We start from the raw sequence: 26882 nt of genomic DNA, 5'->3' as shown, positions 1-26882 counted from the left end.
CAATAATAGCATAGTTTTAGGCACTACTATAGGCACTACTATAGGAGTTTTTTACTCTTTCGTCCTATAAAAGTTGTACAATTTCTCATAGAAGAGTCAAATAAATTGATCAAGTCAGTCAATTGTCCAGATGCGGAGGCGATTTTCTCTTTTTACACTCGCTCAAGTTATTCAATAGCACTAGATATTGATCACAAAACAAATAAATAAATAAAGTCGCACTACTTCACATACATTTGTTATCCGATGTTCTTTTCGATGACTATGGCTGGAAGGAAGCAGCCGGGAAACAAAGAATTTGGGTTTGCAATAAAATAATGGAAAGGGTTTGATTGGCTGCCGACTTTTATTAATTCAAACAAGTGTTTGCTACGACAAAATGCCACCAGCCTTTATCTTAACATTTCTAGAAAATTCGGTTTAAGTTCAATTCGGATGACATAAGTTGGGTGCAATCTTTATATTTGTTGTTATTAATCTAATTACAAGACGTTTTTTAAAAGTTGCTTATTTTTTAATCATCACAAACCCAAACGTTACCTAAGTCTTATGATTTTTGTGTTATTGCCTTTTTCGATTTTTTTATGTTTACTTTTTAATTTTTTTTAATTTTTTTAAAGGGCTAGCTAACATCATTTTACCCCCTGAAGGTTTGGGGTCATTCTTGAAATGGGCTACGGAGTTTCAATTTTGTCAATTTACGTAATAACATTTTAAAATTCAACAAATGTACACATTCAGTCAGTTTGACCATTTGATCTTCTGTTAATGATGACGTGGCAAAAGTAGGGTCCACTTTTTAGCTTAGGTATAATTAAATATTAAGAAATAATATTTAAAAAGAATTTAATTTTTTTTTTTACAGATATTAAAATTAAAATAAAAAAAAATTATCCTCTCTCTCTCTGTCTGCTGTCCTATCTCCGTATCAACCCCCACTCCATTTCAACAATTGATGTTTCCCAATATGTCATGCTCGCTTCGATTGGAGTAATTTTTGAGTGTTCTCGGTACACCACGTGGTTGGTGTACCATCCAATAGACGGAAGACATATGGAATATTTTCAATGCAGTCCGCCACATGTCATAAGAAGAAATGCAGTAAGTTGGATAATAATTCTACATGTTCTATGTTTATTGGATGGTACACCAGACACGTGGTGTACCTGGAACATTTAAAAATTTCTCCTTCGATTGGTTTACTTATATTTGTTTTTATTATTCGTATGGTGTTTTATTTTATAGAACATCCCAACAAAAACATATTCGTTTTTATTATCCAATTATTATTATTAATTCCTGCACACAGAATAATAATAAAAAATAAAATATAAAATATTTTTTTAATAGGCGTTCACCTGATATTTTCATCCAAAAAGTCCGGGGTGATCTTATATATGGAGCACCCTACAAACTTTTTATTTGTCAAGCACAAACACAACACCACCTAAATAATTAAGAAGTGGAAGACGATGTTAAATCTCCTGAATGAAACCTTCTCAAGCTTGTTGCAACCTTTTTCCTTCAAGTATTTAGCACTTCTTGCAATTTTCTTCATCCCTATATACAAATGGTTCTCCACTTCCGCAAACTCATCACCACCTTCTCCACCAAAGCTCCCTATCATTGGAAACCTTCACCAACTAGGCCAGCACCTTCAGCGCTCTCTTCAAACCCTAGCTCAACGCCACGGGCCGCTCATGCTCCTCCATTTCGGAAGTGTGCCGGTCCTTGTGGTCTCCTCAGATGAGACTGCCCGAGAGATCATGAAAACCCATGACATCACATTCGCCAACAGACCCAAGAACACCTTCTTCAAGAAGTTTTGCTACAACTTCAAAGACGTGGCCTCTGCTCCTTATGGTGAGTATTGGAGGCAGCTGAAAAGTATATGCGTCTTAAATCTCCTTAGCAACACAAGGGTTCGTTCTTTTCGTGCCGTAAGAGAAGAGGAAACTAAATCCATGATCGACAATATAACTAAGCACTGCTACTCATCCCCCTCCTCAGTACCATCAGCGTTTAATTTAAGTGAAATGCTCGAGACGCTTACGAATGATGTTATCTGTAGAGTGGCTCTTGGGAGGAAGTACAGCGATGGCGGGGAACGTGGGAGGACGTTTAAGAAGCTTGCCGAGGAGCTGTCGTTGGTGATGTCACGTATCCATATCCCATGGCTTGCTTGGATCGCCCGTCTCAATGGTTTGGACGCCAAGTTTGACGATCTGGCTAAACGGTTTGATGAGTTTTTAGAAATAATTATTCAAGAGCATATGGATGAATTTGATGGTCTTACCAAGAATGAGGACCAAAAGGATTTTGTGGACGTTCTGCTTTCCCTTCAGGCTGATTCTCCTATTGATAGAGTTAGCACCAAGGCTATCATCTTGGTAATTAACTCTCTCTCTCTCTCTCTCTCTCTCTCTCTCTCTCTGTGTTACATGCATAGTGGTGTTGCAATATGCTTGTTATGCGATCATATCTTATTAGAAATAAAAAAAGTATAACCATTTCTGTATTTTTTTTATTGTCAAACTTGTAAAACCATGCTAGCCTGCCACGAAGGACAAAGGAAAAGATGTTTTGGTCACTCGTAAAATTCCACGTTAGTTCTTAACGACTTCTCTCACATGGATGGGACCCATAACTTTTATCTGGTAGGAAAATATGATATAAATAGTTGTGTCATCCCATGCCTTTTGTTTATAAAGGGCAAGTCCAAAATGTTTGACTTCTATTAGGTTTTTCCAAAATCTGTTGTTTTTAATATTACTAGCCTCTTTCAATTAGATTAATATATGGATATATAAAAAGAAATTTTTGTTTTTTTTAAAGAGAGATGAGGTTTTTTATTTTGTAGTAGGGAGAGAGATATGAGGGTGGAGTGGAAAATAACTAATTCCCCTTAATTATTTTTTTTTTTGTCTGAACCACGAGGTGGTCCTGGATGGGCCCCAACTATGGGTGGCACCTTTAAGCCTTAACCACAACCCAGACTAATCCCCGCTCACACCGGGTCGGCCCGTAAGGGGTAAAGTGTTGGCCAAAGTGGTGACTCCATACGAGAGCGGGGATCGAACCCCTAACCTCTCTTAAGGAATGAGAGTGCCGAGCCACTCACACCAACCACCTTGGTTATTCCCCTTAATTATTTAGATTGAATGAGTTTTTTATTTTGTAATTTAGCAAATAGTTTTTTTTAAGCTTAAATGTTAAAATGGTCCTTGTGTTTTACTCATTTGGTGAATTTAGTCCCCGTGTTTTTAATTTGGCTAATTTAGCCCCTGTGTTTTACTCCATTAACCAATATTGTCCATTCTAACAAACTACCGTTAAAAAATTAATAAGAAAATTATTAAGTTCAGTTTACAATAAAAATAAGAAAATAAGAAAATAAGAAAATTTAATTCCACCACCACCACCCAACCCCCACCCCAATAAGCAGTCCCAGCCACCACCCCATTCTCTCTCCCCGATTCATCCCACCCATGCCCACAACTCCTCCATCTCTCTTTCCTCTCCCTTCCCTGCTCAATTCTTTTTGTACATTTTCTTTTTATCTATTAATCATTATGTTTCTTAAATAATTAGAGATTTTTTGTTAGTTGAAATAATATTTAGAAATTCTTTCACTATCAACATTCATTATTAAACGTTGCACTTGATCGGTTCATAATTGTATATCATTATGTACCCTTCTAGCTTATGATTTGGCTATGTGTTTGAGTTAAACTTGTGCTTTTAATCCTTTTTGTGTTTATCTTTCAGTTAATTGACATTTAGGTAACAATGATGACTTTGGATAGGAAATGATGCAATCCATGCATGTTAAGGCTTGATTTGGGTGAATGGAAGAAGGGCTTAAAGACAAACACATTTTGGCTACAACTCCTTTCCAGCCCAATTTCGTAGGTCAGCTTCTTGGCCTTGGATCAGCATGCTATGGGGCTTGGATGAGGTGAAGATCTTCATGAAACTTGTTCCAATGGGTGTCTAGTACAACATATCCAAATTTCAGCCCAATTGGACATTTGTGGAGTGCTCAGCCCGCCCAACACTCAACCCTGCTCAGGAGGATTTGCAGCTGCCAGCTTTGTCATGTGCCTCCATGTGCCTCACCCATGCTGCAACTGACTTTGGATCCAACATAATGAGTGAAGTGGGGAGGCATTCCAGCTATGAAATTCTAAAGGATCAAGTTGGTACATGGTGGAGTTATTATAGAGAAAGCATGTGCATGCATGTAAAGCATAAATGAAATGAAGTCAATTCCAGTCTCTGTTCGGCAGCCAAATTGCAAGGCCCAAAACGCATACTTCTACTGCTCCGATGGGAATACTTTCTTCATATAAGTTGTTCCAATGGGTGTCTACTATAACATATCCAGATTTGAGCCCCATTGGATACGTTTTGAAACCTCTGGCCTTCCTACACCAAGTCTGGTTCAGAAGACTCGTTTCCATTTCCCTACGAATTTCCTCTTTCTCATCCATCACCACTCACTCAAGCTCATCTCAAATCACCTCCATATCCTTCATACATCCTTCTAGACGTGGAGAAGCTCTTGGAGAAGCATTGGACACTACAAGAACTTCAGAAAAGGGTTTTTCTACTCTTATGGCATTCATTATGTTTTCCCATTTCTATTTTAGTTTCTTTTCCATTATGAGTAACTAAATCCATAACTAGGGCTTCGATGTAACCTAACATGAATATTCTGGGTTTATAAGTTTGGAGTTTCAAGTTTGATTCATGATTCATGTTCTTATTCATTATGCTTATAAGTTAACATGCTTGTTTGAATGATTGATCACCATTAGAACTTGTTTGTTAACTATCTTGGTTTGAATTAAGAGTAGACACCATGCTTTAATTCGAATTGAACTATGAATAGGAAGAGTATGTATGGACATTCGACAACAGGGATTAGATACATGCTTGGTTGTTTAAATTGTTCTTCTATGCTTAATGGGTTCCTAATGCTTAATTTTAGGTTAGACAACAAATGATCAAATTAGGGAATTAGGAACACAAGGTTAGGATCAAACACCATGGCCTAATCATACTTTAGATAGAATCAATCTTTGAATCTGAATTAGACTTGTTACTTGACTCCATATAACCCAGAATTGAATTGTTATGGTGATTCGAATGCCCTAGTCTCCAAATCTGTTTTCCAACTCTTAAAACCACTCTTTGTTACACTTGTTTATTTGCTTTCATTCGCAATTTCAGTTTGCTCACTTCCTTTCACAATCACAATCACTCTCACTTTAATTTCTGTTTTAGACTTAACTTCCTAACTTCTTGAATTCGGTAATCTACGTACATAACTAATTTGAACTTCTCAGTCTTCGTGGGTACGACCTCGTACTTGTCTTGCTATATTACTAATTGCCCCGTACAATTGCGAGTTAACATAATAATTAACAACAAATTTTGGCGCCGTTGCCGGGGACTGAACGAAAGTTCTTCCTTGGTTATGTGCCCAAGGTTACCCTATTCTTTTTAGTGTTTCTAATTAATCTAATTTTCTGTTTCAGGTAGTTTATGTCTAAAAGACCGTTCCTTGAACAAGTGAGGTCTTCGTTCCAACGCTCCAGATCTTTGAACGCAGGACCATCGTTGCAACCCAACCGGGTGATCTCTGAAGTTCATAATCGTCTAGAAAGAGAGTTGTCAACTGCAAAAGAGCAAGCTCTTGCCACATTTACAAGTATTGCTCTCCACACTGAACTTCCTGGTTCTTCACCTTCAAATTCGGAAGTAAGTTCAGACCAAGAAGAAGAAGAAGAGATGGCTGCCAATGAGTTCATGGGAGAACTTGATATCCCAACAATTCCAGCATCTCCTTCAAGCATTTTGCTGCCCACTGTAGCTCGAAATTATGAGCTTAAATCTTCTCATCTTAATATGCTGCCTTCCTTTTATGGTTTACCTAATGAAGATCCATTAACTCATATAAAGGATATTTTTAATGTTGTGAGTTCTTTTCCCTTGACAGGTGTGACAGAAGATCAACTTCGAATGAGAGTGTTTCCATACACTTTGAAGGATAAGGCGAAATATTGGTTGAATTCTTTGAAGCCTGGTTCACTCACTACATGGGCTGCCATTCAAAAGAAGTTCTTGGAGAAATACTTCTCCACGCAAAAGACCGACATGCTTAGGGATAAGATCTTGTTATTTGCACAGCAAGATGATGAATCGTTTTGTGAAGCATGGGAGAGATTCAATGGGCTGCTCAACCAATGTCCTCATCATGGGATTCCATTGAAGCTTCAAATGCGTATGTTTTATAAAGGACTAACCCCTTCTAGTCATAATATAGTCACCAATTTTGCAGGTGGTTCTTTTAAAACCAAAACTCCAGAAGAAACATACGAACTCTTTGAGGAGATAGCAATGGAGACCCAACATACGGATACAAGAGGTAAACGTGTTATTAGTGGTTCTAATGATGCTTCTAGTGTGCAGATTTCAAAACTGGAACAAAAGCTAGATGCTCTTCTTGCATTAAACTCAAGAAGCCCTCCGAAGGAAGTGTGTAGTATTTGCGAAACTCCTGACCATGCTACCATAGCTTGTCCACTTGGGGCTGGATATCCAGAATTTGTGCAAGAGCAAGCTAAGTTGGTAAATTCCTACAACCAAGGTCCAAGAAATGATCCATACTCTCAAAGTTATAATCCAGGTTGGAGGAATCATCCAAACCTTTCATGGAGGAATACTCAGAATCAAGCCAATCCCCCTTCATTCCAAAAGCCACAACAAACATCATCATTGGATGATATAGTTAAGCAGATGGCAATCAACCAATCCAATTTCCAGCAAACTACACAAGCTGCCATTGCCAAATTGGAAGTTCAAATAGGCCAATTAGCTGCTGAAATAACTCAAAGAGCACCTGGGAAATGGCCAAGCCAAACCGAGATCAATCCAAAGAACCAAGAAGCCAAGGCCATTCATGTGCTCAGATCAGGTAAGATCATTGATAGTAAAGTTGATTCTAATCTTTCAAATGATGTTGTGATTGTAGAAGATGAAGAGGAGGAGACCACGGCTACAGAAGGGGAACATCTCAAAACTTCTCAATCTGCTCCTAATGCCAAATCAGATTCTCAGGAATCCAAACAATTCCAATTGCATAAGAGAGATGACAAATTTGTGCCACCACATCTTCAAGAAGATAGATACGTGCCACCCGCTCCATATGTTCCACCGATTCCATTTCCAGGCCGTCTTAAGAAAGCAAAGCAAGATAAGGCTTTTAAAGAGATTTATAATATTTTGAGTAAAGTTAATATCAATTTTCCTTTGCTTGATGTTATTGAACAGATTCCTGCATATGGAAAGTTCATCAAGGACTTGAAAACTCACAAGCTCAATTTCGCTCCAAATGAAGATGTAAAGCTTGACCAGAATGTAAGTGCTGTGTTGCAAAGGAAGCTTCCACCAAAACTAGTTGATCCTGGCAGCTTTGACATTCCCATTAACATTGGAGGCAATAAGGTTGGAAGAGCCATGTTGGACTTGGGAGCAAGTGTCAACCTAATGCCATATTCATTGTATCAAAAGCTTGGCTTAGAAGGGATGAAGAAGACTTCAATACGACTTGAACTAGCTGATCATTCTATAAAATATCCAAAAGGTATTGTAGAAGATATTTTAGTTCAAGTTAATACACTAATTCTCCCTGCTGATTTTGTAGTGATGGACATGGAAGACAATCCAAATGGAGATCATGTTGATCGCATTCTCCTAGGCAGGCCATTCATGGCCACTGCAGACACAGTTATCAAAGTGAAAGATAGCACCCTTTCCATGACTGTTCTGGGTGAAACTGTTGAATTTAAAATGCTTAATGCTCTATCTCAACCTTCTATCTCTCTTGATTCTTGCTTTTCAATTGATGTTGTGGATCATGAGGTTTCTTCCAAAATTTTGCAGAGAAAGTCTAATGATGCTCTAGAAGCTGTCTTAACACAAGAAGAGGAAGATCTTTGTGAACCGGAGTTCCAAGAAGTGGTGGCTGCCTTAGAAGTGTTTCAACCATACCCACCATCCTTTAGGCCACCACTCGAGCCTCTTGGACCATCATCCACGAAATTGGAGCCATCCATTATCACCCCACCAAAGCTAGAACTTAAACCACTGCCCAATCATCTTAAATATACTTATTTGGGTGCTAACGAAACTCTCCCTGTTATAATTGCTGCAGGTCTCACCTCACATGAAGAAGAGAGCTTAATTAAGGTTCTAAAAGAGCATAAAACAGCCATTGGGTGGACCATAGCAGACATCAAAGGAATTAGTCCAAGCATGTGCATGCACCGGATTCTAATGGAAGAAGACAGCAAACCATCCCGTGATGCCCAAAGGAGGCTAAATCCCAACATGAAAGAGGTGGTTAGAGCTGAAGTTTTAAAGCTACTCGATGTAGGAATCATCTACCCAATTTCAGATTCTAAGTGGGTGAGCCCTGTACAAGTTGTTCCGAAGAAGTCCGGAATCACCGTTGTGAAGAATGAGAAGAATGAGATAGTTCCTACACGAACTATCACTGGTTGGAGAGTTTGCATTGATTACAGGAAGTTGAACACATCCACTAGAAAAGATCATTTCCCCTTGCCTTTTATTGATCAAATGCTTGAACGTTTATCTGGCCATGCTTACTATTGTTTTCTTGATGGTTTTTCAGGTTATAATCAAATTCCCATTGCTCCGGAAGACCAAGAGAAAACCACATTCACATGCCCATTTGGTACGTTTGCTTATAGAAGGATGCCATTCGGTTTGTGCAATGCCCCAGCAACTTTCCAAAGATGCATGATGTCAATCTTTTCAGATATGGTGGAACGATTCATTGAGGTATTTATGGATGATTTTTCAGTTTTTGGTTCCTCTTTTGATAATTGTCTTCACCACTTGTCTCTAGTGCTTAAAAGATGCCAGGAAACAAATCTGATTTTGAATTGGGAGAAGTGTCACTTCATGGTGAGACAAGGCATTGTGCTAGGCCATGTGATTTCAAGCAAGGGAATTGAAGTGGATAAAGCCAAGATCGATCTCATCTCAAATCTACCACCCCCTACCTCTGTGAAAGGAATTAGAAGCTTTCTAGGTCATGCTGGATTCTATAGAAGGTTCATCAAAAATTTCTCAAGCATTACAAGGCCATTGTGTAATCTCCTTGCTAAGGATGCTGTTTTTGAGTTTAATGAAGCTTGCATGGAAGCCTTTACTACCTTGAAGAGGGAGCTAACTTCAGCCCCTATTATCATAGCTCCAGATTGGTCTTTACCATTTGAAATAATGTGTGATGCCTCTGACTTTGCTATTGGTGCAGTTTTAGGTCAAAAGAAGAACAAGCTCCCCCATGTGATTCATTATGCTAGCCGGACCTTGAATGATGCTCAAATCAACTACTCCACAACAGAGAAGGAGTTCCTTGCTGTGATTTTTGCTTTAGAAAAATTTCGTTCTTATCTTGTTGGTTCTAAAGTAATTGTTTATTCTGACCATGCAGCTCTTAGATACTTGCTCACTAAGAAGGACGCAAAACCACGCTTAATTAGATGGATTCTCTTGCTGCAAGAGTTCGATTTGGAAATTCGAGACAAGAAGGGATGTGAGAATGTGGTAGCTGATCATTTGAGCAGAATTGTGGTTGAAGAAAAAGGAGAAGCTGTGCTACCCTTGAATGAGACTTTCCCTGATGAACAACTATATGCTGCCCAAGTCAAAGAACCATGGTATGCTGATTTTGTTAATTATCTTGCTTGTGGTGTTCTTAGAAATGATCTAACTTCTCAGGACAAGAAGAAGTTCTTTTCCATGGTGAAACATTATGTCTGGGATGAACCTTTCTTATTCAAGCATTGCCCGGATCAACTCATCAGAAGATGTGTTCCAGAAGAAGAGCAAGAAAGCATACTTAGGCATAGCCACGAATTGGCTTGTGGAGGTCACTTTGGAGCTAAGAAAACAGCACTTAAAATTCTCCAATCTGGTTTCTTTTGGCCCACTCTATTCAAAGATGCGTTTAATTTTTGTGTTAAGTGTGATAGGTGTCAAAGGATGGGGAACATAAGTCGCAGGAACGAAATGCCATTGAATAGCATACTTGTTGTGGAGCTCTTCGATGTGTGGGGTATTGATTTCATGGGACCATTCCCATCTTCCTTTGGTTGTACTTACATACTTGTTGCTGTTGATTATGTGTCTAAATGGGTGGAAGCCATAGCCACCAAAACCAATGATCATAAGGTGGTGCTCAAGTTCTTGAAGGATAATATTTTCACAAGGTTTGGTACTCCAAGGGCTGTCATTAGTGATGGAGGCAGCCACTTCTGTAACAAGCCATTCGAAGCACTCATGAAGAAGTACAACATCACCCATCGAGTCTCTACACCATATCATCCGCAAACTTCTGGTCAAGTGGAAATAAGCAATAGAGAAATTAAGCACATCCTGGAGAAGGTGGTGAACAATACAAGGAAAGATTGGGCAGCCAAGCTCAATGATTCATTATGGGCTTATAGGACTGCATATAAGACTCCCATTGGGATGAGCCCTTATCGTCTTGTGTTTGGGAAAGCTTGTCACCTGCCAATGGAGCTTGAACACAATGCTTTTTGGGCCATCAAGAAGTTAAATTTTGATCTAGACAAGGCAGGCCATGCAAGAAAGTTTCAGCTCAATGAATTGGAAGAAATTAGACATGAGTCTTATGAGAATGCAAAGCTTTACAAAGAACGAACCAAGAGTTACCATGACAGAAACATTCAACGGAAAGAGTTCTCCAAAGGTATGTCAGTTCTTTTGTTTAACTCACGATTGCGTCTCTTTCCAGGAAAATTGAAGTCTAGATGGCAAGGCCCATTCACCGTGGTCAATGTTTCTCCCTATGGAGCTGTGGAGATTCAAAACCCTAAAGACGGCTCAACTTTCAAAGTAAATGGACAACGTTTAAAGCCATTCTATGAGGGAATCTCAGCTGGCATTCAAACAGGCCATGTGGTGGATCAACTTCCCTTTGTACCATCAACTTAGCTTATCACATAATGTCTTGCCAAGACAGTAACTAAGGCGCTTCTTGGGAGGCAACCCATGTGTTCAAGAAGAAGGTGCTTGGTAGCAATCGACCTAATCGCATCAAGGGGGAGCATTTCTATCCTTTCTCTTTACTTGTTTTGTTTTTATTTTAGTCATTTTAAGTTTCTGTTTCTTTAAATAATTTTTTTTCATATGAGCTAACTTTTGGTAACCCCAGTGAGCACCTCCGTCAATACAGTGTCTAGGAGTTCTTTAGGCGACACCTTCGGTGTCTAAGAAGTTTGGGTTTTAAGCGGGACCATTGTGACCCCTCCAACCTTCCCGGATCCCCTGGCTGTGTTTTCTGAGGCCCTTAACTGGTCATCCGTGAGTTGCTTGTATATATATATATATATATATATTTTTTTTTTTTTTTTTCTTCTAAACTTTTTCTAAACTTTTCCTTTTATCATTTACTTGTTCTCAATCATCTTTACTTTGCTTTAACATTGAGGACAATGTTCAATTCAGGTCTGGGGGGAAGGTTTTCAAATTTCATTCATTTGTGTTTTCAATTTTCGTTCATTTGTCACTAATTTTTTTTTTTTAATGTCATACAATCGATGCTATGGAGCTGCCATTGAGGTTTTCATATCAGAATTTTGCACTTCACAAAGCTTTGGCTCCTCGAATTCTGGTGGCTAAAGTACCATGCTCAAATTCTCGAAGGAGAATAGTGGAGACTACCCTAGTGAGCTATATTGAGCCCAATTGCTTTCTTGAGAGGGTTTAAAGTGTTTCTACTTCTCATCCCAATTTATTTTCTTCATTTCACTCTAAATGATCTCATTATTCCATTTTGATTGAATACTAAGGATGATTCTCTTTTGCAGATATCATGTGCTTACTCTCATTCATGAATGAACTCATTGAAGTGATGCTAGGCTATGTGTGCATAACCATTCGATGTGCTTTCTTTTCACCCTACCTATATGTGTGTTCCATCAACCCTCTTGAAGCCAAACACTTAAAGCCTTTTCTTCTATCACCCTCATCATTTCCCTACCTTTGTATCTCAATCTGAGATACTTCACCTATTGTAGCCATACCCTATAGCTTAGAAATATACCAAGGTGTGCAAAGATAAAGTTTGAAGCAAGGAAGTTGCTGCCATGTGCCTAAATGAAAGATGGTGTGATTCTGTGCAATGAAGTTAATGAAGATGCAGATCAAATCAACGAAGATGAAAGTGTTTCGATTTGATCTAAGTGTAAAAAAATAAAAATAAATAAATAAATAAATAAAGTCTATGCCAGGTGGTACCATGAAGTTTGCAGCCATGCCATTATAAGTCAATGCTACCTTGCAGATCAATGAAGAATGCAACCTTGGTATGTTCTTAAGTTACCTGTTTTTTTCTTCCAATTCTTCCATTTCCCCTAACCTTACCTTTCATTACAAACCTTGTGAAAGACCTAGCTGATCTTTGAGGATGTATTCATGGGTGTTGGTAGGTATGTGTGTATCTCTATTCTTAGTATTTGATTCCCTTCATGAGATCTAACCAAATATTGTGCTTCTATTTCATATACTCACTTTAGCTTGTTTGAGAGAATAAAACCGTTGGTTCTGAGTGATTGAGTGTTATCTGTGAGAATTAGAGTCGAAGCATGTTCTTTATTCAAGGTTTGAGTGTGCTTGCTTTGAAACCGTGTGCCTTTAAGCTATAGCTTCCACATTACACACTGATTGATCACCTATCTTGGCAACTCTACGGTGTTGGAGGTATGACTAAAGTTTTCTTTCGTTCTCATTAGTTGATTTCAAGTTTTACTAACCACTTTGTTTTGTAGAGTTAGTAATGCGTTTGTGGGTATCGTTTCTGTTAAACCCTCAGGAGACACAACTCCTCCTACTAGGGATGCCTAGAGGTTTAAAGGCTTGTTGCATACGCTCAATGCAATCGAGTTACCTACGAAAGTGGTTTAGTTAACTTTTTGTTTTTAACTTTGTTTTGTGTTGTTTTGCTCGAGGACTAGCAAAATCTAGGTTTGGGGGTATTTGATCGGTTCATAATTGTATATCATTTTGTACCCTTCTAGCTTATGATTTGGCTATGTGTTTGAGTTAAACTTGTGCTTTTAATCCTTTTTGTGTTTATCTTTCAGTTAATTGACATTTAGGTAACAATGATGACTTTGGATAGGAAATGATGCAATCCATGCATGTTAAGGCTTGATTTGGGTGAATGGAAGAAGGGCTTAAAGACAAACACATTTTGGCTACAACTCCTTTCCAGCCCAATTTCGTAGGTCAGCTTCTTGTCCTTGGATCAGCATGCTATGGGGCTTGGATGAGGTGAAGATCTTCATGAAACTTGTTCCAATGGGTGTCTAGTACAACATATCCAAATTTCAGCCCAATTGGACATTTGTGGAGTGCTCAGCCCGCCCAACACTCAACCCTGCTCAGGAGGATTTGCAGCTGCCAGCTTTGTCATGTGCCTCCATGTGCCTCACCCATGCTGCAACTGACTTTGGATCCAACATAATGAGTGAAGTGGGGAGGCATTCTAGCTATGAAATTCTAAAGGATCAAGTTGGTACATGCTGGAGTTATTATAGAGAAAGCATGTGCATGCATGTAAAGCATAAATGAAATGAAGTCAATTCCAGTCTCTGTTCGGCAGCCAAATTGCAAGGCCCAAAACGCATATTTCTACTGCTCCGATGGGAATACTTTCTTCATAGAAGTTGTTCCAATGGGTGTCTACTATAACATATCCAGATTTGAGCCCCATTGGATACGTTTTGAAACCTCTGGCCTTCCTACACCAAGTCTGGTTCAGAAGACTCGTTTTTGTTCAACAACCAAAAGAAGACCACATGGGTTGGCAGCAAAAGGCAGCCACAATTGATCACCTTTGATCCCATGTGAAGAAAGCTTGAGGTGCAGCAAAAGAAGTATGGGATGGGATTGATTCCAACCACACTAACATAGACAAGATGAAGTGGGAGTTATGGGTTGTATTAAATGAGGAATGGTGGTGTTGGATTTCATCATGATGTTCCTCCCTCTTAGCCCTATAAATAGAGGAGTCTTCAAGCTACAAAATTCACTTCAGCCATCCTCCACACTTCCATCATCCAGAAATCATCCTCATACATTCCCACAACCCCAAACACTCAAGCAATCAACCCAATACTCTAAACTGCCCCAAAATCACCAAAACAGCTCCAGAAAACCTCCCTTCCATTTCCCTACGAATTTCCTCTTTCTCATCCATCACCACTCACTCAAGCTCATCTCAAATCACCTCCATATCCTTCATACATCCTTCTAGACGTGGAGAAGCTCTTGGAGAAGCATTGGACACTACAAGAACTTCAGAAAAGGGTTTTTCTACTCTTATGGCATTCATTATGTTTTCCCATTTCTATTTTAGTTTCTTTTCCATTATGAGTAACTAAATCCATAACTAGGGCTTCGATGTAACCTAACATGAATATTCTGGGTTTATAAGTTTGGAGTTTCAAGTTTGATTCATGATTCATGTTCTTATTCATTATGCTTATAAGTTAACATGCTTGTTTGAATGATTGATCACCATTAGAACTTGTTTGTTAACTATCTTGGTTTGAATTAAGAGTAGACACCATGCTTTAATTCGAATTGAACTATGAATAGGAAGAGTATGTATGGACATTCGACAACAGGGATTAGATACATGCTTGGTTGTTTAAATTGTTCTTCTATGCTTAATGGGTTCCTAATGCTTAATTTTAGGTTAGACAACAAATGATCAAATTAGGGAATTAGGAACACAAGGTTAGGATCAAACACCATGGCCTAATCATACTTTAGATAGAATCAATCTTTGAATCTGAATTAGACTTGTTACTTGACTCCATATAACCCAGAATTGAATTGTTATGGTGATTCGAATGCCCTAGTCTCCAAATCTGTTTTCCAACTCTTAAAACCACTCTTTGTTACACTTGTTTATTTGCTTTCATTCGCAATTTCAGTTTGCTCACTTCCTTTCACAATCACAATCACTCTCACTTTAATTTCTGTTTTAGACTTAACTTCCTAACTTCTTGAATTCGGTAATCTACGTACATAACTAATTTGAACTTCTCAGTCTTCGTGGGTACGACCTCGTACTTGTCTTGCTATATTACTAATTGCCCCGTACAATTGCGAGTTAACATAATAATTAACAACAGCACTCCTTCACTACTTAATGGCTTTAAATCTTTTATACATGGGTAATGCGGCCAAGAAGAGAGAGAGAGAGAGAGAGAGAGAGAGAGAGAGAGAGAGAGAATGGGGTGGTGACTGGGACTGCTGATGGTGGTTATGGTGGTGGCTGCGGCGGCATGGGAGAAGAAGATGACATAGAGGTTGTTGGGTTTCCAGATTTTTTTTAAAATTTTGTTATTCTGTTATTTTATTTATAAAGTGAACTTAATAAATTTTTTATTAATTTTTTTAACGGTACTTGGACGGAATGTACAACATTGGCTAACGGAATAAAACACAAGGGCTCAATTGGCCAAATTGAAAACACGGGGACTAAATTGGCCAAATGAGTATAACATAGGGACTATTTTAACATTTAAGCCTTTTTTTTACTATTCAACCCTCATTATATTAGATTGTGGTGTTCTAATATTTCATTGAAGAGCTAACATGGGCTTAGCCAAGTTAGTTAGAGTGGATGTGCTCCCACTCTGCACCGGAGTTCGAATCCCCCTCCCCGTAATTTAGAGTAGAATATTGCTTGTAAAAATTTATTTTTTTAACGCATGAGCATTTTCATGGTTTTTGATATTTCACTTTTAAGGCCTTCTACCTATATATATATATGGATATATAGATAGATAACAATATCTGCTTCATATTGTACTCAAGGTTTGCCACGGCTCTTCTTTTCTGGAAACTGATATGTAGGTTTTGAGCCTTCTGAAATCAACTCATCATGGGATATTTCATTAGTGTTATCAGTTTCAGGAAAAAAATGTTACCTGAATGACTTCCTCAACAGGGGATTGATGTGGTACTGGAGCTTAAGTGGGCAAGAAACCATACTCCTGAAGAAATCAATCTTGAATCTGACCTAGATATATATGAGAGAGTGTTTGATCTAGCTAGATGCATATTTCATATTTCAAATGCAGTTTTCAAAAAATCAATTTGGAAAACTCAAAGGTGAAAAATATGATGATTTTCTCTTGAGGAAGAAGAAGAGAAAGTTTGCAAAGAAATTTTCCAAAACTTACCCTCAAAAGAGACGGTTGCCAAATGAGGAATTCTTTTGGCTTTTACCCAAAAATTCCTAGGTTAGAATAGTATACATGGCAGTAGAGAAAATTCACAGAATAGGACAAAAGAGTTGGTTAGGATCCAGCTGGAAACCAGTGAGCTAGAAATCCTACTGATGCAAAGGTTTACTAGTCATACGAAAGAAAGATGACTAGTCATAATCTTAAGAAATTTAGTGAATGCAATATGATGCAATGCAGAAATTACCTTTGTCAAACGCATTGTTGTCCATCATATTGTAGCCAAATAAAAACACCTAGACAAGTAATTCTTAATCTAAACTTAGAGCTTGGGAAATTACAATGATTGTCCTATTACAATATTTTCAAGGGAAGCCAAAAGAAAAACACAAAATGTATACACTTACAATAGTGACTTTATCATTCTCAGCAGCTCATCCCTAGGATTGTTCTCATCAACACTCTCATCTGGTGTGTGATGAAGCTGCAGGGGAAATTTCACAGCAAGCGCCTCTACAGGCCTGACATCAAGCATGTCCTGTGTGACATCAGGTGCAAAAACTAGCACTCCATGAAATTCAACTAGGATGTTAAATTTCTCAAAGATAGCTTTCAGCCGTCTCCCAACTACCTCCAATCCATCACCATGGTCATGAAGTGTAATCCCTGAAAGAAAATCCCTGAAGGATTCAAATTGCATGAAGCAAGTCCCTGAAGGACAAGTGCATGAAGCACCAATTTTGTACTCAATATTAATATGGATTTAGTATAAATTGCCTCAGTGAGTACATTAATTATGACATGTTGCAACACATTACAACTCCTAAAGAGTTAATAATTGATTAAAACTCATGAAGAGTTAATACTTGGTTAAAACTCTTGAAGAGTTCAAGATAGAGTCTCGACCTGAAGATCGAGCATTATGCCAACGAGATTCTTGGCCACCAATCGGCTTATACTAAGAAAGTATTGAATGATTTTTATGTGGATTATCCTTTGAGCACTTAAATGATTTCCTAGCAGTATACTAAACCGGACATGGTATTTCCAAATCAAGCTCAGCTCCATCACCATTACGGTGGGGGTGATGTGATGCATATTCAACGCTATCTCCGCATAACAATATATATGGGCATATTCTATTCAAGTGGATTTACAAATAGCCCAGGATTTATTAGATATGCGGACTCTAAAAACTTCTCTTATTTGCATAGAGATTATTCACTTGAAGTGTATTTACTTATAAAGATATATTGGTTTCATGTCACTTACAGGAATTCATGATGGTTATTTCCTTTCCAGAAAAATAGTCATGAAGATATCAGGGGGAGACATTCATCATAATAAGCATCCATAAATTGAAGTTACAAGAGCAAATGCGCTGCAAGCCTACTCTATGAGAGAAGAAATTGTTATCAATATCATTTGTGATAGGTCATCCAAGTATGCAGTTATCAAAATAAAGTAATTCGCCAGGGGAAGCATCCATCAAATTGAAAGCTTGATTTATTTACTAAAGTTGTATCAAAGCTATGACGACCACAATATTTAGAAAGATGGTTTATCTTATGACTTAAAGACACTACTACAAAAAGTGAAAAAGACGACCAGAAAAAGACGATGGTAGAAGAAAAAACCGTCGTTGTGTTTAAAAAGACGATGGTAACAAAAAAACCGTTGTGTATAAGTGACTTAAACAACTAAAAAACTGAGGTACTATTGAATATTTTTTTATAACGACGCACACAAATAAAAAAGCGTCGTCTTATTAAAAAGGTTTTCTTCAGAGTTAAAATCTGACCAAAAAACGACGACAGCAGATATGACAAGCGTCGTCTTTTAAAAATCAAGTGTCCTTTTTTTGGTAAAGACATGGTTGTTTTGAAAAAACTGTCATCTATTATATGTAAAGATGACGGTTTTTTTTAAAAAAGGGTCGTCTATTATGAAGTAAAGATGACGGTTTTTTTAAAAAAGGGTCGTCTATTATATGTAAAGATGACGCTTTTTTGTAAAAAAGGGTCGTCTATTGTGAAGTAAAGATGACGGTTTTTAAAAAAAGGGTCGTCTATTATTTGTAAAGATGACGATTTTTTGTAAAAAAGGGTCGTTTATTGTGAAGTAAGGATGACGGTTTTTTTTAAAAAGGGTCGTCTATTATATGTAAAGATGACGCTTTTTATAAAAAAAAACTGTCGTCTATTATATGTAAAGACGACGGTTTTTTTTAAAAAAATGGTCGTCTATTATATGTAAAGATGACAGTTTTTTTTTAAAAAGCGTCGTCTTTTAAAACACGCTAAAAAATGGCCGCTTAAGTGAATTCGCGCTCAACAAATTTTCAAATTTTCACCTGTCTTTGAAAACCTTATCTCTCATTAACAAGCGTCGTCTTTTAAAACACGCTAAAAAAAGGCTACTTAAGTGAATTCGCGCTCGACAAATTTTCAGATTTTCCCCCGTCTCTGAAAACCTTATCTCTCCCTCCTTGAAACCCTCCTGCACTCTCTAAAACACCCTCATGAAACTCTCTACAAAATCATCAAAAAATCGATATCAATGAAAGAGTTGAGAGATTTTCACAGATCCATAAGATGTAGAGGGAGATTCTGTATTTGAGAATCAAAGCTGGTTGAAAGGTTTGATTTGAAAGTCACCTAATCTCTCAATACCCCTCTATATCTTGCTAGTGAATTCTGGATTAGTCTCTTTGCGTTTCTAGTATGTTCTTTGTCTCCCTGATTTCAAATTTTCTGTCTCTCTTGATTTGTCTGGTTTGTTTATATTTTTTTTTTTATATTTCTGGTTTCTTTTTAGATTTTCTGATTTTATTATCAGGAGATGAGGAGGAAGCTTGCAGATTTATAACTTTTTCTTTCGCAGGTTTTCTATGTGAGTCGTATGTTTTTTTGTTGTTGAAAATTTGTTACCTTCTCGTTTCACTATCATTTTATTTATATATTTTTTCTTTTGCAGGTTCTCGATGGTCTTTTTTATGCTCATTTTACAAGTTTTCTATGGAAATATGGTCCAATGGTAAAATTTCTCTTCCACCTAATTTTTTATGTTTATAATCTTAGCTTCTTTTTTTTTTCTCTCTTTTTCATTTTGATTTGTTTACAGGGATGATGGAGGAGACTTCAGTTGTGCATCATTTGTATGTTTGGATGAGGAAGGCTTGGATTAGGAGTACGTAGGTCTTGTTAGGAATTATGTTTGTTGTAAAATAAAGATTGGTTAACTATGTAATAACTATTGAATCTTCAAGTTTTATGAAGAAAAAAAAAACTATTTTTGAGTGTATATATTCATTAACAAAGCATTATGGTTGGTTTTCTAGTTAAAATCGTTGTATAGCATCATAGGAAATCAAAAAGAACTAAAATGTAGCAATTTGGGAACTTATTAGACGACGGTTTTTATAATAAATCATGATCTTTACAGATAATTAATGGCGGTTTTTATAAAAAAAGGTCGTCTATTAGTCTATTATATGTAAAGATGACGGTTTTTTTTAAAAAGGGTCATCTATTATATGTAAAGATGACGGTTTTTTTTAAAAAGGGTCGTCTATTGTGAAGTAAAGATGACTATTTTTTTTTTAAATGGTCGTCTATTGTATGTAAAGATGACTGTTTTCATAAAAAACCGTCATCTTTACATACAATACACGACGGTTTTTAAAACCGTCGTCTTTCATCCTATAATTAACGATCTTTACCTTTAAACAACGACCATTTTCTTTAAAAACCGTCGTCTTTACAGATAAACAACGACGGTGAAAAGCCGTCGTAGTTTGACACCCAAATAGACGGCGGTCGATTTAACGATGGATTTCAAAGCATTACAACCACGGTGGATCCCCGTCGTCTATTTCGTTTTTTGTAGTAGTGAGATATTTTACTACCATCAAGGGGAGCATGCCATCAATAAGGTCTTCACACACTGTACTCTTTTTCCTTCGTCCAGGTTTTTATCCCACTGGATTTTTCTTGGCAAGGTTTTCACGAGGCAGTGTTGCACACTTGTCAATGTTCAATATACACATGACAATGTTTTATGTTACGCATGGTTATTTACTCTTTTTCCCTTTGACCAGTTTTTGTCTCACTGGATTTTACTGGCAAGGATTTTAATGAGGCATATTCCATGCATGGTGGACATCCAAAGAAGAGTGTTGTAAATCCTTATTGTAAATCAACAAAGATTTATATGGATACCCATCATTACCTATCATAATATGGATGCCCATCATTGCCTATCATCCCTACCATTATATCCATATCCCACAAATTCTTACCATTATGATTGAAACCTACCATATAACTCACCACCCTATATTATATTTTAAATTGTAGTGAATAGAGTATTACATATGCCTATACATAGGCACCAACATTAATGAGAATGAAGCACTAGATACAAGACTAGATGAGTAGGAACTCATGGTTGAGCTCTTGAGAATTGTTCTTCCATAATTATTTTCTCTTCTTCCAAATTTCTAACCAAAATCCTCTTAATTTTATAACAGTTGTCATGTTGATTGGATTTACGAGTTTTTGAGAGAGATGGTTGTTGGGCTTGCTATGCTGTATTATTATGTTTCGGGCCAGACAGAAACTAAACCTTAATAAAGAATATTTGTATTATCCACTATAGCTTGATCCGTAACTATTTGCAGCTTCGAAAAGCAAATGGAGGGTAATAGCTTCTTGTTTCACAGTGCATCATAAATCACAATGCACTTGGATTTTTAATCATATTTTTAACGTACTTCTACTAAAGAGCTTCTAGAAAAAGCTATTATAAACTGATTAAAGCACATTGAAATTGATTGTCATTTAGTAACATCAGAAACTCCAAGCAGGCATGATTTGAACTGCTCATATCTCAACACCTCATCAGTTGGCTGACTTATTCACCTTATTCACCAGAACATGTTTGTCCTAATTTGAGACTTGCATTTTAGGCATCGACAACACACACAGTAACTTGAGGAAGAGTGTTAAAGGTTATTTTAAGAGAAAATGTCTAAATCCTCTTTCGAATAATTCGGATAGTTCAATTTTTTATATGAGAATATTTGGTTGTCAATCTTTTTTTATAAAGCTTTTAGCCTTTCAAAATTACACCTCCGCTAAAAAATTCCTGGATTCATTCACCAATGGTTGTGGGTGCTATACTTGGTTTTTCCAAACATGTCTTTTGTCCTATGTGTGTATGAGTTTGATGTTGCCGATGGATCCTTTTGTGTTGTTTGTAATCCATTTTTAGGCAGTTGTAGTGGCGCCATTGTGGTTATTGTATTGGTATTTCTCTAGTGGCGTAATTTATGAATGCAATCTTCCTACCAAATGGCGGAGGGAGCTGAGGCCCAGGGTGGGCATATGCCCCCTCTCAAATTTTATTTTAGGCTATTGTATTATTAATATAATCATACTTTTCTGACCAAAATTTGAAGTGCCCAAGCATTTCTTTCTTTGTATTTTTCTAATTTTCCTTTTCTCACTATCATTGCTACCCTTTGAAATCTCTTATTGTCGTATTTCGACTCTAAATTTTGTAGTGATAAATTACCATTCAAATTTTCTTAGTGTGTATTTTTAATAAATTACATTTCATTTTGATTTTTTTCCTAGGATCTATGATGAGTAGATAGTTAATATAATGTGTACAATAATGGAGTAAAAAATTTAGGGATTTTGTATCAAGTAAAAAATTAGTTTCATTATCACCCTAAATAAAAATATATTTCACTATATGAGGTGCCCTTCTATGAAAATTTTCTGGCTACACCACTGTCCCTACCATTTGACTCTTAAAAAAAAACAAAAACAAATGCCTACTGATTTCATTTTCTAAATTAATATGGAAATTGGGCAAATAGCATAGTTGTAGGCACTACTATAGGAGTTTTTACTCTTTCGTTCTTTAAAAGTTGTACAAATCCTCATAGATAAGTCAATTGTACAGATGCGGAAGCGATTTTCTTCTTTTGACACTTGCTCAAGTTATTCAATAGCACTCGCTCAAGTTGATTATCGCTCGGCTAATTCACTTTACATACATTTGTTATCCGATGTCCTCTTATTATCTTGTGCAAATTGTAATCCAAAGACTTGATAATTCTTCAAGTCCACGGACAACCCAAAAAAGAAGTTAAGTTGTTATCAAAGTCGCTATTAAATTTACTGATGTTGATCAAGAATCTTCAATTTAGAGTAGATGCAACCAAAAGCTTGACTTGGAAAAGTCTTCAATTTAGAGTAGATGAATCTATGACGATAAATCTACAATCATAGAGAGTTCAGTATTACTCTCTGGCAATAAATCTACATCGTTTATATTTTCTGTTTGTAAGAATAATAAACAGAAGGCTAAGAAAATGAGAGAAAACCAGAAATGTTTTTTTGAATAGTTCTAAAGATTTTTCACTGTATTGATTTAGAAAGCTAAACAGAGTATTTATACTCTTACCCAAGCTTAATAGTACATATGAACTTGTTTTCATTTTATATGAAAACATTCTTAGTGTTTTCTGTTTTTGGGCCACCGAACGTGTTTTTGCCTCATTTTTGTTCTCTGAAAATGAAAACAACCCCATAAAACATTACCGAATAGGCCTTAAAAAAGTTGTTTTCATTCTAATGTGAAACGTTTTCATAAAAATAACTCGCATTTATTATTTCAAATTGTACTACCATACACGTTTTCATTGTTTCGTTTTCTGAAAATGTTTTCTAATTAATCTACCAGACGCATTTTCATTTCTTGAAAATGCAAATTCGTTTTCTTGTTTTCATTTTCTGAAAATATTCTAAGAAAACATTCTCCGAAAACGTTACCGAACGGGCCCTTAGCACTTTTTGCAATTTAACTCATCCTTATATACAAATGGTTCTCCACTTCCGCAAACTCTGCTGGAATTTTAAAAGGTTTAAAAATTTAACTGTTTTATTTATTTAATTATTTTGGCTGTTTTATTTTATTTATTATGGGGATTGTACATATTTAATTTTCAAGTATTATTTCTACAATGAATGCCTTAATTTCCTAGTTTAATGTGGTGAAGGTTACATGCTCCTGGATGCCTATAAAAGGTCACTCCTCCTTCACAATTCATATACCATCAAAATATCACATACCACAATCACCACCACAATCTGATTCTCTCCTTTTCTACTTTTATATATATTTTCTACTTTCTATTAGTATTTTTGGGCAATGATTATGTGACTTGGAAACATATCTGTATGTGAACGTGCTCATAGCGGATCTTGAGTTTGTGTATTAGGGTCGTATCTTGGAGTCTTGTAGATCGTCAATACGATATTAGGACAGCGTCTTCCTTCACCGTACCAAGCTCACCTTCTTACTTATAATTTATTTTGCTTTTAGTTACCTATCAATTTGTTTTACTTCTTTTTACACTCGCTCAAGTTATCCAATAGCACTAGATATTGATCACAAAATAAAGTCGCTCAAGTTGATTATCGCTCGGCCAATTCACTTTACATATATTTGTTATCCGATGTCCTCTTTTTATCTTGTGCAAATTGTAATCCAAAGACTTGATAATTCTTCAAGTCCACGGCCAACCCAAAACAGAAGTTAAAGTTGTTATCAAAGTCGCTATTAAATTGATTGATGTTGATTAAGAATCTTCAATTTAGAGTAGATGCAGCCAAAAGCTTGACTTGGAAAAGTCTTCAATTTAGAGTAGATGAATCTATGACGATAAATCTACAATCATTGAGAGTTCAGTATTACTCTCTGGCAATAAATCTACATCGTTTATATTTTCTGTTTGTAAGAATAATAAACAGAGGCTAAGAAAATGAGAGAAAACCATAAATGTTTTTCTGAATAGTTTTGAAGATTTTTCACTGTATTGATTTAGAAAGCTAAACAGAGTATTTATACTCTTACTCAAGCTTAATAGTTAAGTCTTAACACTAATGGGGTCTACCCTAGTAAAAAATGGCCTTAATTTGCAGATCAATGGTTTCATATTCTAACTCTGTGAAAAATTACCTTAAAGAAAAATATATTTCAATATATGAAGTGCCCTCCTATGAAAATTTTCTGACTCCAAAAAAACACAAAAACAAATTCCTGCTGATTTCATTTTCTACATTTTAATATGGAAATTGGGCAAATAGCATAGGAGTTTTTAACTCTTTCGTTCTATAAACGTAGTACAAGTCAGTCAATCGATCAAGTCAGTCAATTGTACAGATGCGGAGGCGATTTTCTCTTTTTACACTCGCTCAAGTTATGCAATAGCACTAGATATTGATCACAAAATAAATAAATAAATAAATAAAGTCGCACTACTTTACATACATTTGTTATCCGATGTTCTTTTCGATGACTATGGCTGGAAGGAAGCAGCCGGGTTCTCTCTCACATTCTTTCAATCAAGGAAACTAAAAGCAATAATTACAAAGAATGTTGAAATGTATGAGCTGTCACTTTCACTTAGATGTGAACAATATTTTGAGAGGGTTTGATTGGCTGCAGACTTTTATTAATTCAAACTAGTGTTTGCTACGACAAAATGCCACCAGCCTTTATCTTAACATTTTTGGAAAATTCGGAATAAGTCCAATTCTGATGACATAAGTTGGGTGCGATCTTCATATTTTTTGTTATTTATCTAATTGCAAAATGTTCTTTTAAAGCTGGTTATTTTTTAATCACCACAATCCCAGAGTTCGAATTCCCCTCCCCGTAATTTAGAGTAGAATATCCCTTGTATAATTGTTTATTTTAAGCATGAGCATTTTCAGGGTTTTTGATGTTTTACTTTTAAGGCCTTCTACCTTTATATATATATGGATATATAGATAGATAACAACACGTGGGGTTACTCCTAATGAACCCCAATTCTTTTGGGTTTATATCTAATTTTACATTAATTTTTAGGGAGATTCGCTATTGTACCCGATATAGGAGCCCAAATTATAAATGTTTTTTTAAAAAAAATCTATATAAAATGGACTTTAGAAACATACTGAAAGCCCATTTACAACATAATAAAAAGGCTTTTAACTTCTTTTAAATTACAAAATTGCCATTGATTTCTTAAAACAAACTCAACCCCAAAATCTCATAAAAAAGCCCAAAACACTCAATAGGGCATCAAAGTAATTTAATAATCAAAATTAAATGGTGTATGGTTTATTTATAGTTTTAGTGCTATGAATGGGTATATGACTAAATATCTCTATTTTTTAATCGATTTTTTCCGTTAAAATTCTTGTAGGATATTTTTGTCGGTGGCACTGATACCTCATTTGCACTCTTAGAGTGGACAATGTCCGAGATTTTAAGGCATCCAAGAGTCATGGAAAAATTGCAGAATGAGGTGAGGGGGATAGTGGGCAAGAAAACAGACATAATTACAGAGGATGATTTGGTTGGAATGCACTACTTGAAGGCAGTGATCAAGGAGACTCTTCGCCTACATCCTTCAGTTCCATTGCTATTGCCCAGGCTATCGACCCAAGATGTACAAATAAATGGCTACGACATTAACGCCAACACACAAGTTATAGTGAATGCATGGCAAATTGGAAGAGATCCCAAGTCATACAACAAGCCAGAGGAGTTCGAGCCAGAAAGGTTCTTGGACAGTGCCATAGATTATAAAGGCAATGAATTCCACTACATTCCATTTGGGGCTGGCAGAAGAGTTTGCCCAGGAATTCAGTTTGCCATAGTTGTCCAAGAGATTGCTTTGGCAAATTTAGTGCACAAGTTCGACTAGGCGCTGCCTGATGGGGAAGAGGGGAGGACTTAGACATGACTGAATCCACTGGATCAACCGTTCACAGAGTATATCCTCTTAAAGTTGTTGCTATTCCATATTCAGGCTAATATAGTGTTGGTGTATCCGCCATTATTTGGTAATAAAAATTTGAAATAATGGTTAGGTTTTATGTTGTCATTAATATAAATATATCTGTATGTATTGCTAAAATATGAATATGGTTTTCATACTCTAGGTTAATTGTATTCTTCTGCATAAGGAGATATATAGGAGAGTTTACAAGGGTGCTTTACAAGGAAATAGATACAGTAATTAATTAGAAGAATATCTCCTCTTTATACAAGGTTTGTCAACTATATGAAAACAATAAAGTAAACCACCTAATTAACTTAGGAAATAAATCTCCTTGATTTGTTAGGTTAACTCACGTCAACACTGACCCTCAAGTTGGTGCATACACGTTAACAATGCCCAACTTGGTAAGTGAGTCTTAAAATACTCGTCCACAGACAGCTTTCGTCAAGACATCTGCTAACTGATCTTATGATTTTACAAAGGGTAGGCAGATGATCTTGTTCTCATTTTTTTTCTGTGATGAAATGTCGATGCACTTCAACATGTTTTGTTCGATCATGCTGAACTGGATTATGAGCAATATCGATCGCTCACTTGTTATCACAATGTAATTGCATGGGCTTCTCTAGTTTAAAACCCAATTCAGTCAAGAGCCCTCTAATCGACAATAATGCACAAACTCCTTGAGCCATACGTCAATGCTTTGC

General features: G+C 36.5%; 1 non-coding gene and 1 pseudogene across 1 annotated transcript; one reads left to right on the top strand and one right to left on the bottom strand.

Moving 5' to 3' along the window:
- Nucleotides 1–1472: 1472 nt before the first annotated feature.
- LOC110757056 (cytochrome P450 736A117 pseudogene) lies at nt 1473–26097 on the top strand (annotated as a pseudogene).
- Nucleotides 6163–6269, bottom strand: LOC148295047 (small nucleolar RNA R71). The gene has a single exon (XR_015835612.1). It is a non-coding gene; the product is annotated as a small nucleolar RNA R71 (small nucleolar RNA).
- Nucleotides 26098–26882: the final 785 nt, after the last annotated feature.

Source organism: Prunus avium, chromosome 4, assembly GCF_965620075.1.
Source record: "Prunus avium chromosome 4, drPruAviu1.hap1.1, whole genome shotgun sequence".
Classification (NCBI taxonomy): Eukaryota; Viridiplantae; Streptophyta; class Magnoliopsida; order Rosales; family Rosaceae; genus Prunus; species Prunus avium.
The sequence above is the reverse complement of the archived record's forward strand: the minus strand, read 5'-3'. Positions and strand labels throughout refer to the sequence as shown.